General features: G+C 39.2%; 2 long non-coding RNA genes across 2 annotated transcripts; both read right to left on the reverse strand.

Annotated features, from left to right (window-relative positions):
• Positions 1–9: 9 nt before the first annotated feature.
• LOC115816526 (uncharacterized) lies at positions 10–2,649 on the reverse strand. The gene is made up of 5 exons (XR_004025408.1): positions 2,516–2,649; positions 1,904–1,951; positions 859–942; positions 545–616; positions 10–353 (listed from the first exon to the last, which is right to left on the reverse strand). It is a non-coding gene; the product is annotated as an uncharacterized LOC115816526 (long non-coding RNA).
• Positions 2,650–7,704: 5,055 nt separating this feature from the next.
• Positions 7,705–10,007, reverse strand: LOC115817198 (uncharacterized). Its single transcript, XR_004025421.1, has 4 exons — positions 9,953–10,007; positions 8,475–8,555; positions 8,162–8,233; positions 7,705–7,970 (listed from the first exon to the last, which is right to left on the reverse strand). It is a non-coding gene; the product is annotated as an uncharacterized LOC115817198 (long non-coding RNA).
• Positions 10,008–13,088: the final 3,081 nt, after the last annotated feature.

Raw genomic sequence — 13,088 nt, forward strand, 5'->3', positions numbered from 1 at the left:
AGACACATCCCCAGAAAGGATGCATTTTATTTGCCTTTGGTGGAATGGAAATGTGTGAGGCAGTGGACAGAGAAGAAAGAAAGGAGATGGTTTTCAAAAACTGTATTGTTGGTTGAGACATTCAGAATACACACAGCTTATGACTGGTCCCAAAGTTAACAAACTAATTGATCCATCAGACACTGACTACTGGTCATTAATCTTTACGTCCAATCGAAAAAACATCTATAAAAATAACAGCTGTCATTGGCTTATATCTTCACTTTTAATTCATTTCAGTTGAGAGCAGTTTAGAGTAATACTGATTTGTGGACAGTGCAGATTTTGAATCTTCTGTTTCACTGATCCTTAGTCTAAAAAGTGAAAGAGATCACAGTTATTATGGTGACCCTGTTCATTCTGCTAAAGGGTAATTGCCCAACTCAAAAATTGAAGACTCAATAATAAATTCCCTAGAGGAAATTACCCTGAAAAAATGACATTTGACATGAGCTTTTTGCTTATTTTAAGAAACTGGAGACACTTTGGACATTGTATGACATACCACGTGTTGAATCTTTTGGTCTTTCGTGTTCGATGACTACGAAGTTTTGCTTTTCAGCAATATTTCTCTGATCTAACAAAGAAAGGTTGGCAACAGCATTGGAACTTTACCTTTGGACAAACCGTATCAAACTTTTTATCCTCAATGTTTACCAATACTGATTAGACAACATTTGGCCAGAACAGAATTCTTTTTCTACATTTGTGTAAGTATCCTATGGTAGGGCCAAACACCATGTAACACCGAAACAGTGCAGTCCCTGTATATCATCGTGTAGGTGTTTTATTATTGGCATTAGATTTGGACATACTCACTTCGTCAAGGGTCTTGTTTGGAAACAAATGTTTCGGTATTTCCGTGATTTGGTCATTTAAAGGACCAAGAATACCAGGGGGATGCTGAAAGAGAGTGTAATAATAAAACACCAGTTAGCAGCTATAGAATATAAGTTTAATTTTGCTGTAAATTGGCGCATATGTTTGAAAAGGTACAGTGACAGACTGATGGGTTTTTAAAAGACTGGGTGGAATTCTAATTTCCATGCAATGCATAAATTCCTTCGACCATTTACTGTTCATTCAGTGTAAATATTTTAGGGAATGTTTTGTTTGCATTTCTCTTTCTCAGTTCATCTGTAGTCTGGTCAATACAAAGTAGGCGTAAATATATGTTTTGGATGGACCACATCAGGCTGAAAAGTCAAACAATGATATGTGACAAGAGGTCAACGTGGATCCAAATGGGTTAACAAAGAGTTAGAGTGAACCAGAAGTGGAAAATTAAATGGTTTGTTTTTCAATCTTGGAAAACGTCGGAGAAAGTCTGAAAGACGTATGGGATGTTTATGAAATGTTATGGAATACTGCTTCAAAAGTTTGACAACTCTTTTTTTCAACTGCTGCCTAACAAAGCTTAGGCGCTGACCTTTATACTCACGGCCCTTAAGGGATACTCAACTGAGTATGTCCTTATGAGAACTTCGTGGTAATTCGCATCTCAGTCTCGAGGGCTACACCGAAACCGATTTCTGTGTGGCCCCGATCGAGCCAATCGAATATTAAACGTACGGGGAAAAGAGAATCTTTCAAGTGGGCTGCTCCCACATTATCGTTATTATCCGCGATGGCTGAGCTGATTTGGCATCCTTAATCTTTGTTTGGACTTTTGAACCAAATAAATCATAAACGGAGTGAACGTTGTTAAATTCGTGAGATTAACCGTTTTCTGCTCAGCTGTACTGTATTCCGTCATTTATTACTTATCTAATGGCTAGCAAACCACCAACAGTCGTATGCCCAGCGTCTGAAATCTAGGGAAAGTCTTTTACAAGAGTGAGAAACAATGCAGAAGCAAATTTACATAAGGCCCTCTCCCCAGTTGTTTCGGCGGAGGAACTTTTTCGCTGACCTGTAAGAGAAATAAAGGATATTTATTTTAGAGGGATATCATTACGGTATGGAGGCTTTTTGTGATAAAAACAGAAACTGATTGAAAGCAAAACTTTAACAGAACAATGCGCAGGGTATACCAGTGCCAGCAGTGCAATCAATGTGATACATCCCACTATTTTGGGCGTTTGCTAAAAATGGTTTCTCTCAATATCTGAGGACAATTGTTGAGGGAATATGAGTTACCTCAAGATGTACACTGTATACGTGCTTTTTCATGTCAGTGATACTAAGCATAATGTGGTAGTCTGTTTTTCATGGATATAATAGAATAGCAATCACGGATTTTTTTTAACTCCCAGCAACGTTTGGAGCAAATTCAGTTATTTCTGTCAATATTACAGGGAAAAAAATTATGTTGATTAATATTGAAGCAGAATTTGCGAGGATTGCATGAAATATTTGTACAACTGTATAATTTTCCAAGTAATATGACTAAGAATAATTTGACTTTTATAGATGTCATGCCAGGTTTGTAAGCGAACGTCCAGTTTTTTTGAGTGAGGAGAGAACGGCAGCTTACCGGGACGCTTAGAACGCGCAGAACCATGGTGGCGCACAGCAAATAGAGAAGAGGTGCTGCTCTCATGTTTACTCTCGATCGTTTCAAATACAGTTGGGCTGTGGATGTATCCTTGCCTGACTTCTCACTGATCACTGCTGAGTTTTAAAGAGAACAGGAGTGTACGACATGTCTCGAGGTGGAGCTTAGAGTTAACCGTTGAAAGCGACGTTGTTTTTTGTCTTTCATACCCATTTACCGTGCCATACCCTGTTGAACCAGCAGTGGAACTACACTGTCTTATAGCCTAATGTGTTGAAACACTTAAACCGTAACATTGGCCTGCAAAAACTGCTCAGTGACAAACTTACATACTTCTTACAGTGGAACTGGTCATTTGTGATCCACGATAAGAGGAAAAATTCAAATGTTGTGGTTGACATCCGGTCAAAGACTGGAAATGTATGGGTTTGCGAGTCAGATACCCAGTCCTCAAAATGGATGAAAGTTGGGCAATGAGAGAAATGCTTCCAGCGTGGGAAGATTCTTTACCTTAAAACTATCGCCTGTCGTCAGTGTGTGAACCTGAGCCATACTAGCTGTCCATCAAAATTTTATGGGGTTGTCTCTCGTCAGTTTCCTAAGGGAATCAGTTTTCTATCGCACATTTTTCGGGGATACTTTAACCCTTTCATTCAATCTGTCCTTATGAACACCCCATACCGTTCCTTTGTAGCACATCACGCACCTGTGCAGAGACAGGTCCTAAAACATCATGGCGACATATTGTTTTTTTTACTATCTGATTTTACAGCACTTCTCGGAGGTCACTCTGGATGGGAGTATCTGTCAAATGAACAAAATTGTAATTGCAATTACTGGTCATTAGAAAATGCAGGAAAATTCAAGATATACATTCCTTCGTTTACATGGATTGCCAACCAGAAAATCATTATATTCCAGCAGTTTCTACTGAGATTCGCTAAATAGCCCATAAATAGTCCTTCCGTATTAAATATTGTGCCATCAAGTTGTTTCTGTTAACTCTCTAATAGAACTGAAATCAGTGACAAACAACCCTCTGGATTTCACATTCCAAGAATTAGTGTGGACAGAAATAACTATGAGTGGTTATAGGAAATAGCTTGTGTTGGATGTAAACGGCGCCAAAGTGGACTTTAAAACAAATGTAACAGGCATGGTGAAGTAGTGGATGTGAATCTTTGGAGAGCTCGACATTTACACCCACTCCATCATGTGACAGTGATGTTTTCTGATTAGTCACAGACTGTGTTACTGTTCACACATTAGGCCTTTTTTGTTTTGTTTTGTTTTTTAATAAGCCTGACTTGTTCTGTGTTTTAAAACCGCTTCAGTGAGGGATACGAATGTGACTGAGAGTTAATTAGTGATGGTATGTGACAGATTGTTACTGGTTAACCATGCTGATTTGGTGTGTGATGCACATGCTGTCAGTGAGTGTAATGAAAAACTTTTAGTAAACCCACACTCGTTTTCGTTCAAGTCAAGTAGAGCTTTATTGTCATCTCAGCCTTATACAGTACAGCATACAGCAGAGACGAAATGACGCCCTCCTCAGACCATGTGGTGCAACATAGACAGACAGAATCACATTCAGTCAGACACTCTGAATTGTGCTAAATAGGGGAATGATTAAATAAACTTTACATGGTGTGAAGAATAGAGTCCAGGGAGGATAGTGTATGGGGCTGCATGGTGTTCAGGAGCCGGACTGCTTGGGGGAAGAAACTATTGCACAGTCTGACAGTTCTGCTCCTGATGCTGCAGAACCTTCTCTCGGACAGGAGGTGGGCGAATAGTCCATGGGAGCGGTGGGAAGAGTCAGCCACAATGCTGGTGACCTTGCGGATGGACCGGGAGGTGAACATATACTGCAGACAGGGGAGAGAGGTGCCGATGATCCGCTCCGCTGCCCGCACAACCTTTTGGAGAGCTCTGTGGTCAGAGGGGTGGTAGTTCCCATACCAGACAGTGATGCAGCTGGTCAGGATGCTCTTGATGGTGCCCCTGTAGAAGGTTGTTAGGATGGATGTGGGAAGGTGCACCTCCTCCAGCCGTCGGAGAAAGTGCAGGTGCTGCTGGGCTCTCTTGGCCAGGGAACTGGTGTTGGTGGTCCAGGAGAGGTCCTCTGCGATGTGAAAACCAAGGAACCTGGTGCTCTTCACTCGCTCCACAGTGGCACCGTTGATGCTGAGTGAGGAGTGGTCAGTGCTGGACTTTTTGAAGTCAACAATCATCTTCTTTGCTTTCGTTAATAGTCAGTCGAATTAAAGAGGCTGGCTGGCTGGTTTTAGCATATCCCAGGTGAAGGAGACCCAGCTGACTAGAGATATGGCACAGATGTTCTACAAGGAGCACAAGGGGAAGGAGTTTTATGATTCTCTGCTAGACTACATGTCAAGGTGGGCCCTGCCACACACCACCTCAACCTCCTCACACACAGCGCTTCAGCTTTGTTTGACTGTTAATTAATAACTATTAGGATAATTCCTCAAACTGTCTGTAAACCCCTCATCATGATATTTATGATTTTTATGCAATGAATGAACCGCCCAGTATTAGTTTGTGTGTGTGTGTGTGTGTGTGTGTGTGTGTGTGTGTGTGTGCCCCTGCAGGGCGCCCTCTGTGCTGATGATCCTCAGTAAGGAGAATGCAGTGAATGAGTGGAGGGAGCTGATGGGACCATCAGACCCAGAACAAGCCAGTGCAGCCCAGGGCCCACGGGGGGTCCCTTGGAGCCTACATCTCTCCTACATAGAGACTCTTTGATTGATATATGTATAACTGTTGCAATTTTCTTACTTTCCAAGTAACTCCTCCGTTCACGCCAGTTGTCTCTACTCTGGTTCGTAGCTGCCGTCGCGTTAATGCTTCCACCACTGCTGCGTTCGTTGATCTGCTTCCTACTGCTCTCAACTCTTTCAGTGATCAGCAAAGATCTTTGAACGACTTGACGGACAGCATAAATTCTACCCTTCGTAATGTACTAGATATGGTAGCACCGTTAACTATAAAAAATAGGTGTAAACACTTAACACCTTGGTTTAATGATGAAACCCACGCGCTGAAGCAGGTGTGTAGGAAATTGGAACGAAACTGGCGGGGAGCCAAACTAGAGGTTTTCCGCCTTGCATGGCACGACAGCCTGACAGATTATAAACGCGCTCTCTACACAGCCAAATCCACGTATTACTCGAAAATAATTAATGTTAACAAAAATAACCCTAGGTTCCTTTTTGATACAGTATCTAAACTTACCCAGAATCACTCCCCTCAATCTAGCCCTTTTACGGCAAACAATTTTGTTGGATTTTTCTCGCAAAAAATAGACTTAATTCATCGTAATATTCAAAATAATTTATCAAATCAGACTGCCTGCACACTCTCTGTTACTGCGCCTAAGATTAGTCCGGATGTGCACCCTTTTATTGAATTATACCCTTTCTCTCTAGACGCGCTGTCCAAATTGGTGCACTCTGCTAAACCAGCTTCTTGCTTCCTTGATCCCCTACCTGCTAAACTTTACATGGAGCTTTTCTCGGTTCTCAGCCCAACAATCTTAAACATTCTAAATATGTCTCTTAAATCTGGTGTTGTACCCTCCTCTTTTAAAACAGCCGTGATCAGGCCTGTACTTAAAAAACCGAACCTTGACCCTGAAGCCTTAAATAATCATAGGCCAATCTCTAATCTCCCGTTTCTTTCAAAAATACTTGAAAAAATTGTAGCTGCCCAGCTGATAGCCCATATGTCCTTTGACAGTCTATTTGAAATATTTCAGTCAGGCTTCAGGTGTTTTCACTCTACTGGAACCGCGCTTACTATAGCAACTAATGATCTTTTATTGGCCATGGACGCTGGTGCTACTTCTATTCTTATTCTGTTTGATCTGAGTGCAGCATTTAACATGGTCGATCACACTGTATTGTTAAAGCGCCTGGAAAAACAAATTGGCATTAGTGGCCTGGCATTCTCTTGGTTTAAATCTTATCTCTCAGAGAGAAAGCACTGTGTCCACTATAATAATGTGACCTCTGAATACTGTAAGCTTAATTATGGTCTTCTTCAGGGGCCGGTCCTTGGCTTTCTCCTATTCTATATTGACATGCTCCTTTTGGGTGACATTATTCGTAGTTACAGCATTAACTTCCATTGTTATGCTGACGATACTCAGATTTTCTTACCTATCCAGCACAATGACCACTCTGAATTGGCTAACCTTGAGGCATGTCTTTGTGCTATTATGGGTTGGATGTCTTCAAATTTCCTGATGCTTAACGCAGGCAAGACTGAAATGCTGGTCATTGGTCCCCCTATGCATAAGCATCTTCTCAGTGATCTTACCCTAAATTTTGACAACTGCATCATCTCTCAAAACTCTTCCGCTAAAAACCTTGGTGTGATTTTTGACTCTAGTCTCTCACTAGTCACTCATATCAAGAACACGACCAAATCTGCCTTTTATCACCTCTGTAACATTGCTAAAATTAGGCCCTTTCTAAGTATGGCTGATGCAGAAACCATTGTTCACGCATTCATCACGTCTCGCCTCGATTACTGCAATGTTCTTTGCTCTGGCCTGCATGCCTCTAGTACCAATAGTTTTCAGCTGGTCCAGAATGCTGCTGCTAGAATTCTGACCGGGACGAAGAAGTTTGATCACATTACCCCTGTCCTGGCTTCCCTTCATTGGCTCCCAATTCATGCAAGGTCCTCTTATTAACATATAAAATTTCACATGGGCTTGCGCCTTCCTACCTGTCTGACTATATTACACCCTATAACCCAACTCGCACCCTGCGCTCTCAAGATTCTGGACTATTAGTCATTCCAAGAGTTAAAAAGAAGTCCGCTGGCAACCAAGCCTTTTCCTACCACTCTCCCTTCCTCTGGAATGGTTACCTTTAAAACAAGAGTAAAGACTTATCTATTTTCTCAAACTTATGCATAATTTTATTTTGATTTGACTTTGTTATAGACATGTAAAGGCCTTTGAGACTATAAATAGTGATATTGGGCTCTAAATAAACATTATTATTATTATTATTATTATTATTATTATTATTAAATATAACATGAAAAGACACGTCCCCAGAAAGGATGCATTTTATTTGCCTTTGGTGGAATGGAAATGTGTGAGGCAGTGGATAGAGAAGAAAGAAAGGAAATGGTTTTCAAAAACTGTATTGTTGGTTGAGACATTCAGAATACGCACAGCTTATGACTGGTCCCAAAGTTAACAAACTAATTGATCCATCAGACACTGACTACTGGTCATTAATCTTTACGTCCAATCAAAAAAACATCTATAAAAATAACAGCTGTCATTGGCTTATATCTTAACTTTTAATTCATTTCAGTTGAGAGCAGTTTAGAGTAATACTGATTTGTGGACAGTGCAGATGTTGAATCTTCTGTTTCACTGATCCTTAGTCTAAAAAGTGAAAGAGATCACAGTTATTATGGTGACCCTGTTCATTCTGCTAAAGGGTAATTGCCCAACTCAAAAATTGAAGACTCAATAATAAATTCCCTAGAGGAAATTACCCTGAAAAAACGACATTTGACATGAGCTTTTTGCTTATTTTAAGAAACTGGAGACACTTTGGACATTGTATGACATACCACGTGTTGAATCTTTTGGTCTTTCGTGTTCGATGACTACGAAGTTTTGCTTTTCAGCAATATTTCTCTGATCTAACAAAGAAAGATTGGCAGCAGCATTGGAACTTTACCTTTGGACAAACCGTATTGAACTTTTTATCCTCAATGTTTACCAATACTGATTAGACAACATTTGGCCAGAACAGAATTCTTTTATACATTTGTGTAAGTATCCTATGGTAGGGCCAGACACCATGTAACACCAAAACAGTGCAGTCCCTGTATATCATCGTGTAGGTGTTTTATTATTGGCATTAGATTTGGACATACTCACTTCTTCAGGGGTCTTGTTTGGAAACCAGTGTTGCGGTATTGTCAGGTTTTGGTCATTTAAAGGACTAAAAACACCAGGGGGCTGCCAAAAGAGAGTGTAATAATAAAACACCAGTTGGCAGCTACAGAACATGAGTAAAATCTTGCTGTAAGCTGGTGTAGTGACAAACATGACCGTTAACAGTTTATTCAGTGTAAATATTTAAGAGAATGTTTCGTTTGGATTTCTTTTTCTCAGATCATCCGTCTGGTCAAAGTAAACATATGTTGGACTTTTGAACCAAATAAATTATAAATGGAATGAACACCGTTGTTAAATTCGTGAGATTAACCATTCTCTGTTCAGGTGTAGGCCCACTGTATTCTGTGAGGGGTGGAAGTAACAAAAATTAAATGATAAAAATGGAGGCGATGAAAATGCATGTGAAATGAAAAACAGAGCAGTAAAAATGGATGTGAAATGAAAAACAGAGTGAAACATGATCAAGTGATTTGATTCATTTAAAGCCGATTTGATTAAAACAGTCGCGGTATGATGAAAACAGAGCTATGTATCATTATTTTCATTAATCATTCATTATTCACAACACAAAATTGCCATTTATCATTTAAGAAAAGTAGCCTCAAGGTATGAGGAGTGGACGTAACAACAATTAATTGATAAAAATGGAGGTGATGAAAATGCATGTGAAATGAAAAATAGAGGGATAAAAATGGATGTGAACTGAAAAATAGAGTGATAAATTGTCAATTAATTTGATAAACTTGATTGACATTTTACTTAAAACAGTGTTTCTCTGATGGAAGAACTTGCCGCCTTAATTTCAGCTTCTGAGCAGAGACACAATGTCCTCAGCAGGGTGAGAGCCAAAAACTTGATCAGTTTGTCAGTGGGCGTGGTTTTTGATTGACATTTTGGGCGGAAGTAACAAAAATTGCTTGCTGTAAATGATAAATGTCAGGTGAGTTGATTATCAGAGGAACACTGTTTTAAGTAATATGTCAATCAAGTTTATCAAATCAACTGATAATTTATCACTCTATTTTTTCAGTTCACATCCATTTTTACCCCTGTATTTTTCAGTTCACATGCATTTTCATCACCTCCATTTTTATCAGTTAATTGTTGTTACTACCAGCCTTGAGGCTACTTTCCTTAAATTATAATTTTGTGCTGTGAATGATGAAAATGATGAAACATGGCTCTGTTTTCATCACATCACGACTGTTTCAATGAAATCGGCTTTAAATTAATCAAATCACTTGATCATTTATCACTCTACTTTTCAGTTCACATCCATTTTTACTGCTGTATTTCTCAGTTCACATGCATTTTCATCACCTCCATTTTTATCAATTTTTGTTACTTCTACCCTTCATAGTATTCCGTCATTTATTCCTAATCTAATGGTTAACAATCCACCAACAATCCTATGCCCTGCGTTCAAACAGTGAGAAACAATGCAGAGGCAAAGTTACAAGAGTCTTCGGCGGTTTCGTCTGTGTTTTCGGCAGAGGAACTTTTTTGCTGACCTACAAGAGAAATAAAGGATATTTATTTTAGAGTGATATCCTTACAGGATGGAAGCTTTTCGTGATAAAAATAGAAACTGACTGAAAGCAAAACTTTAGCAGAACAATGCGCAGGGTATTGCCAGCAGTGCAGTCAGTGTGATACATCCCACTATTTTGGGCGTTTGCTAAAAATTGTTTCTTTCAATATCTGAGGACAATTGTTGAGGAAATATGAGTGACCTCAAGATGTACACTGTAGGGATAGATTCAGTATAGTTGTATTTTCATGTCAGTAACACTGTGTATTATGTGGTAGACTATTATTATGGATGTGGTAGAATAGCAATCACGAATTGGTTTTTTTTTTTTTTTGGAAAACACTAAAATCTCATCGATTATAAAATATATAAATCCTGATTATTGATCTAATTGTGTCCTTTAATATGACCAGGCCAAATGTGATCATTTCGAGCATTAGCCTACTCCCAGCAAAGTTTGGAGCAAATTCAGTTATTTCTGTCAATATTACAAGAAAAAAAAAATTTAATTAATTAAATACATTTTTATTAATATTGAAGCAGAATTTGCAAGGACTGCATGAAATAGCCTGGTTGTACAACTGTATAATTTTCCATGTAATATGACTAAGAATAATTTGACTTTTATAGATGTCATGCCAGGTTTGTAAGCGAACGTCCAGTTTTTTCCAGTGAGGAGAGAACGGCAGCTTACCGGGACGCTTAGAACGCGCAGAACCATGGTGGCGCACAGCAAATAGAGAAGAGGTGCTGCTCTCATGTTTACTCTCGATCGTTTCAAATACAGTTGGGCTGTGGATGTATCCTTGCCTGACTTCTCACTGATCACTGCTGAGTTTTAAAGGGAACAGGAGTGTATGACATGTCTCGAGGTGGAGCTTAGAGTTAACTGTTGAAAGCGACGTTGTTGTTTTTTGTCTTTCATACCCATTTACCGTGCCATACCTTGTTGAACCAGCAGTGGAACTACACTGTCTTATAGCCTAATGTGTTGAAACACTTAAACCGTAACACTGGCCTGCAAAAACTGCTCAGTGACAAACTTACAAACATCTTCCAGTGGAACTGGTCATTTGTGAACCACGATAAGAGGAAAAATTCAAATTTTGTGGTTGACATCCGGTCAAAGACTGGAAATGTGTGGGTTTGCGGGTCAGATACCCAGTCCTCAAAATGGATGAGAGTTGGGCAATTGGAGAAATGCTTCCAGCGTGGGAAGATTCTTTACCTTAAAATGATTTCTATCGCCTGTCGTCAGTGTGTGAACCTGAGTTATACTAGCTGTCCATCAAAATTTTATGGGTTTTTTCCATACCGTAACCCTCTCATTCAGTCTACCCTCTTGAACAACCCATACCGTTCCTTGTAGCACATCACACATCAACACCTGTGCAGAGACAGGTCCTAAAACATCATTGGGATGTATTGCTTTTTATTATCCGCTTTTACAGCACTTCTTTTAGGTCACTCTGTCTGGATAGGAATGTCTGTCAAATGAACAAAATTGTAACTGCAATTACTGGTCATTAGAAAATTCAAGATTTACATTCCTTAGTTTACACCAACCAAAAAATCATCATATTCCAGCAGTTTGTACTGATATTAGCTAAACAGCCCATAAACAGTCCTTCAGTATTAAATACTGTACCATCAAATTGTTTTCTGGTAACTCTATAATAGAACTGAAATCAGAGATAAACAACACTCTGGATTTCACATTCCAAGTATTAGTGTGGACATGAGAAATAACTATGAGTGGTTATAGGAAATGTCTTGTTTTGGATGCAAACGCTGACAGTGCACAGATAGTCAACACTGTATCAGAAGTGAATGAAAGAGAGAGAGAGAGAAAAAAGCAACCCCCCTCCCCAACCTTACTTTGTATGAATGTGCCTTTATGCTCACACACATACTCAGTTAATGTTTTTTTTTTTTTAAAACTTATTTTCTAAATGGCCATTTTAAACATTTACTCATCATTTTACCCAACATTTTACCTCCTTATCAAAATCAATAATCACACAGCTCTTGGTCCATCACTTTTTTATTCGTCAGTCACCACTGACAAATACATAAGAAATCAGTCACATTGTTTCACAGATTGTTTTGTGTGGTATCCAAGGATGCAGAGCTTTTCTGAAAAGCAAAATAAATGAAAAAAAAAGAAAAAAAAAAAAGAAAAACAATACATTTAGCGATATAATGACATCTTCAGCATAGAACATTGTTTTCTCTGTAACCACCTAGAAAACCACTGACGGACACTTAGAACATGGACTAACTACATGAGGCAAAGGTTACATCGGAGACTCTGAACTGTGTATGCCAAAACATGAAGAGAGTACGAGAAAAAAAGAACATACAAGTCTAAGGTGTGAAAACTTCAACGACTTCAAATTGAATTAGTGTTATGTTTGTTTGTTTGTTTGTTTGTTTGTTTGTTTATGTGCCCAAAAACAAGCTGATAATACATTGTTGTCTTTGTGAACCATGTGCTTACCACGATCACTTCATCTTGGCCCTTAGTTTTCAGTGCTGATGTGCTTCACTCTTGCTATAATAAAATAATTCAAAAATAGCCATCAGAATTACAGTTTTTGTAAGAGACTACTGGATTAAGTTAGTCTAGATGGAACCCAATGGTCAACTGACATCTCATGACAAACAAAAACGGATCCTCTCCTAGTATATGCATCGGTCTTGTTCTAATGTAACTGAAGGTTCTTATTGGCGTCACTCACCAACTCAGCTCTACTGAGATCGCTCTCGACGGCGTTTTCTGTACCAATGTTTGCATTCAATGCCCCTGAACCAGACTCCTCAAATTCTCCAGTGGAATCATCCTCCAAAGAGACCTGAGCGCTCTCCTCTTCTTGGGACTAAAAATAGAAACAGAAAGAAGCAGATATTGTCCATACATCTTAAAGCAAGAGGTGAGTCACCTCCTTAGACTGTTATAAAACAATTTAGATTGTGTGTGGGACACCTTTTTTTTGCCCTGTGTTATGGACAGTCACAGACAAACTCTTTGGATTTCACGATACCTGTAAGATCTCTCCTGC

The sequence above is a fragment of the Chanos chanos genome, chromosome 7 (genome assembly GCF_902362185.1).
Source record: "Chanos chanos chromosome 7, fChaCha1.1, whole genome shotgun sequence".
Lineage (NCBI taxonomy): Eukaryota > Metazoa > Chordata > Actinopteri > Gonorynchiformes > Chanidae > Chanos > Chanos chanos.